The following is a 4,959-nucleotide window of genomic DNA, read 5'->3' as shown; positions in this document are numbered from 1 at the left end:
GTGTCTGTGTTAGGGTGAACAAAGAATTGCAAAAAGGGATGCATGCGCAATTGCTGAGTTCACATTTACCACATGATTATTGGGCCGAATCTCTAGCGTCCTATCTTCATGTGTGGTTGAGGAAAGTCTCAACAGAGTTGGGATGTTCTCCTTTTGAGAAACTGTTCAATAGAAAACCTTCTGTTGCCTATTTTAAGGTTTTCGGATCTCATGTGAGAACAGAAGCTCCAAGTGGGGTAAAGAATGCCAGAGGCATCTTTGTAGGTTATGAAAAAGGTCTCTACAGAGTAATTTTGTCTGAATCTGGTCAGGTGATTCTCACAAAATTTCTAGAGAGTGCTCCTGAACAGGAAAGAGTAATTGTTCAAACTTTTCCCACAGATGATGATGATGATGATGATGATGAGTTTGATCTTATTGAGTTCAGTGGTACTGATGATGATGACACTGATAGCTCAGACAGCTCAGTTGTCACAGTCATTGAGAGGAAATCTCAAATAATGACTAGACCCTCAGAAGAGGAGGATGAACCACTGATTAAGCTTAGTACTGGTTCTCCAGAGAGTTCAGAGGCTGAACCAGAAAGCAGAGAAGAGCAGCAGCTCTTACGAAGGTCTGAGAGAGCAACGAAGGGTGTACCACCCAAGAAGTATTCAAAGGAGTTTGCTAACCTTGCATATGTTGCTGTTGTAAACGATCAAGGACAGATTGAAGCTGTGTCTGAGTCAGAGACAAAGGCACAACAGAGAGTTGTTAACCAAGGTAATGTGAAGTCACACAACCAGAGAGGTACATTGGTTAAACCAGTGGCGGGTAGTTCCAGGGGTGGAACTGAAACAACAGGGGAATGTTATAAGTATAACAACTGTTTGTTTTCTTCTCTGGATGACGCTTTGCTCACAGCACGCATTGATACTTTAGGGGGAGTATGTTACCATAAAGCACCAATGCTGCAGCAAGCAAAGGCTCCAGCAGCTCAGTCAGCTGCTTGTGGCTGGAAAGCCAGACAGGATGTTTGTGACTGTTGCCATGGAAACAAAGGGGCAGTCCATTCTGTACTGAGCACCAGATGTTAGCTCAGTGTGTGTGTCATATGACCCGTACTGGAAGTACATGGGTGGAGTTTCATCTTGCTGTTGTTGAGTGCAGACGTGTTTCTCTGTACTGATATGAGAGACAGAAATAAAAGATGTAAATAGTTTTCTGTCTGCTTCTTTCCCCTCCTGGGGGACACCAAAGGGGAGAGAGGAAGATCGGTGTGTTCCTCTCACATCTGAGAAGAATCGCCGGGACCTCGCCTGCTTATCAGCAGAGTGGAGACGCGGGGAGGTCGACAGGAATATCTGCCGGTGCCTACGCTGTGGCACATTCCTCTGACCCAGGCAGAATTCCAACAAAAGCAACTGCTTATACACATTTCTGAAGGCCTGGGCCACTCCCGCCCCCAACGTGATTGGCTGTCTGAACTTCCAAGCTGCGAATCATAACTCAGAGGCCCAAAATCCTGAAATGTTCTGTGATTGGATATCGTGTATCGAATCAGAACACAGGGGCTCAGAATCCTTAGTCCAGACTCAAGCTCAGGCAAACACAGACCACTGAATACATAATATTCAATCATTTGGCCACAGGAAAATAGATCTAGCTGGGGAGCTAGATGTAGAGATCTGTCTTGACCATTGCAATACATCCTCAATTCTTATTGTACAATATTGGAAGGTTATATAATCTTAGAAGTGTTGTGGTTGTGAGGGGGCATGGCTGTGACTATCATTGATGGGACCCTGGACTTCGGAATTTGCCACTGCACTGCTGTTTAGAAGAGATATGCTAGATGTGGGGAGGGGAAGGTTCCATGTGCATTCCAGCCTTTGTCTGGTTACTCAGCAGTTTGGTCAGATTGGTTTTCCGCCTCTTTCTTCAACTTCAAAGTTGAGCAAATGAGGAGTTTTAAATTTATTGTGCATGCATTTAAAGCATGCCACATGTGTAAATGTGCAATCGCTGTGGGGTTTGGGTTTCCTTCTTTTTTCCCTGAGAGTTGGCAACCTGGAAGGACTGGGCAAGCAGATCGCCATTGGCTCCTGATCAGTTAAGAATGCAAATATTATCATATTAAAAGGCAATTATTTTCTGAGCATTTTATAGTCCCCAGGGACTAGCTGAGAGACACACCTCCTCTCCCAGCACCGCCGTATTTCATCTATCAAGGACATGACCCTAGTTATTTACAGACTGTAATGAGACTGCCCACTGTTTGATGTTACCATAAATAAGCAGGTAAGACTGCTGAGTTTCACGAAATCCAGACTGATTGCCTGATCATTTTAATAAAAAGGAATGGCATGTGTAATCACTAAATTTATATTACCTGCGTCAAAGTGAACTCTAATTTCACATGAGTGCCCAGCTTCATGCAGATCTATTGCTTTTCCTGTGTTTTTATAATATTGTTTGGCATGAGACGCCCCACGTCGCCCGAGTGATAGGAAGTACTTGGTGCAGCGAGTGGCCAATATATGCAGCCATGGCAAGGACTAGCTGGAGACAGATGGTACCCTAAGAGCCAGTGTGGTGTAGTGGTTAAGAGTGGTAGACTCATAATCTGGTGAACCAGGTTCGATTCCCTGCTCTTCCACATGCAGCTGCTGGATGACCTTGGGCTAGTCACACTTCTTGAAGTCTCTCAGCCCCACTCACCTCACAGAGTGTTTGTTGTGGGGGAGGAAGGGAAAGGAGAATGTTAACCACTTGGAGACTCCTTCGGGTAGTGATAAAGCGGGATATCAAATCCAAACTCTTCTTCTTCTTCTTCTATTCAAAGAGTTAGATGTAGCTTGTGTACTCCTACTTTTGCCTCTGTTAAGCAGGTTTTTGACTCTTTTCAAAAACCTTCAAAATCTATTTGACCAGAGACAGTAGTGATGTCCACCGGACGTCCAACAACAACATCCTTCCGTCCAAGCCAGCATGGGCAATCGTCACAGGTAATGGGACATGTAGTCCAACATCTGCAAGGCACCATCTAGGCAAGAGTTTCCCAGACTTGGCCCTCCAGCTGTTTTTGGACCACAATGCCCATCATCCCTGACCCTGGGTCCTGCTAGCTAGGGATGATGGAAGTTGTAGTCCAAGAACAGTTGGCGACCCAAGTTTGGGAAACCCTGCTCTAGGCTCTCCTGTGGTGTACATCAAGAGAAGTGATTGGAGCTGTGCACAGATAGCCTCTCAAAATTCTCCAGCCTATTTGTAGGCAGAGAAATTGGAGGTGTGGGTGGGTGTTAGGGATGGGGGAGAAATTCACCTACCTAATCCATATTTCCTGAAACAATACATGAACCAAAATCATAGCTGTCAACTTACAGATTTGAAAATAAGGGACCAGCAGCCAAAATAAGGGACCTGCAGCCTCACCTGTTCCAGGTACTCCAGTCTTCCTGTCCTCCTGCAGTCTGGTCAAACTCATGCTGGTAGCTTCGAGAACACTGTCCAACCAACTTTGTAACCAGAGGTTCAACTGAATAGAATCTGAATCACATGCACCACAAGGCCTATGCAGCCTCAACATAAGATGGCTCCCCAGCCTGGCTTTGCACTGCAAAGTTTGCAGCAGCACGTGCAACAAAATGGCGTCCAGCATTCAAAAAAACCCCTCAGCTTGCATTAACTAGCCACACACACACAGCCTCCCCCCCACGAGATCTCCTTTCCTTTGACCCCATCATGTGCCCCCGCTCCAGACAGACCTTTTCGCCGGCAAGGGTGAGTGGGCCGTCGATGACGTATCCATCCGATTCCGATCCGAGCGCTCAGCACAGGTATGTTCAACTTCTGAGCCCCTCTGAGCCAAAGGCAGAAAGCCCAGCCAGCAGCCAAATGAAGCCTCAAGGAAAACCACCGTCACCTCTCCGCTGGGAAGCACTGAGCAAAGGCGAGTCCCCAGGGAACGCAGCCGATTTGATCAGCACAAGGCATGCAAGCTCCACCCCCCCCCAGTCGTTCTTAGACTTCTTATTGGGTGTGCAACACAGCCAAGCAACACAGTTGGAGCCTCCCTCCTCCCTGGCTGGCAGGGACATCATTTAAGGGACATCATTTAAGGGACATTTAAGGGACATCCATCAATAAGGGACAGCAGCGGGACATGGCGCTGGAATAAGGGACTGTCCCTTCAAATAAGGGACACTTGACAGCTATGACCAAAATGCAGCTATTCTAACAGAAATTTCTGTTACTTCACCATATTTCTCCAAGGACAGAAGAAATTTCCCACCAGAGTTTCTTCCTTATTATTATGTTTAGATCAAGATGCTCTGAAAGGCACAGGAGCAGGGGGTGGGAGTAAGTTGGCAACCTTTGAGCCAAGGAACAAAGGGAAATCTCTGGCACAGTCTTTGACAGAAAAGAAAAAACGAAGTTCTTCAGCAGCAACCACAGCCTTGCAATAAACCACACTTAGAAGGATAAACTCACTAAACTAACAGATTTACTATGCTATTCCTCCTACAGTAGACTTTCACAGTACATTTCCCTATCGCCATCCATTAGCTTTAAACAAGCCCATAACTTGTTTATGCTCTCCATAAAGTTATTTACAGTTCTTACCACTTCTCTCTCCAACAAGCTCTCTCTCTCTCTCTCTCCTTGTATGCAGCTTTAAAACCTCTACTAAAGAGCACCATTTCCTCCATTGAATTTGCTGGTGACACCCAGCTCAGTTTCTCTGTGACATCTGAATCAGGAGAGGCAGCTATGGGCTTAGCTGGGGCTACAAAACTGTGACTGGATCCCAGGAAGATGGGGACTTTGTTGATGGATATTTCCCAGGTCCAGGAACTGGGTACATGGTACATGAAAATCCTGTCAAAATTCTCTGCTGTGCAGGGTGGAAATTTATCTTATTACCATTATTACACATTAAGAGGTGTGTGTGTGTGTGTGTGTGTGTGTGTGTGTGTG

At 46.0% G+C, this 4,959-nt stretch overlaps 1 long non-coding RNA gene across 1 annotated transcript; it reads left to right on the top strand.

Moving 5' to 3' along the window:
- The first annotated feature begins 218 nt into the window (after nt 1-218).
- Nucleotides 219-1,201, top strand: LOC309527752. The gene is made up of 2 exons (XR_014217336.1): nt 219-849; nt 904-1,201. It is a non-coding gene; the product is annotated as an uncharacterized lncRNA (long non-coding RNA).
- Nucleotides 1,202-4,959: the final 3,758 nt, after the last annotated feature.

This window comes from Podarcis vaucheri (genome assembly GCF_965113315.1).
Source record: "Podarcis vaucheri genome assembly, chromosome: 1".
Lineage (NCBI taxonomy): Eukaryota > Metazoa > Chordata > Lepidosauria > Squamata > Lacertidae > Podarcis > Podarcis vaucheri.
The sequence above is the reverse complement of the archived record's forward strand: the minus strand, read 5'-3'. Positions and strand labels throughout refer to the sequence as shown.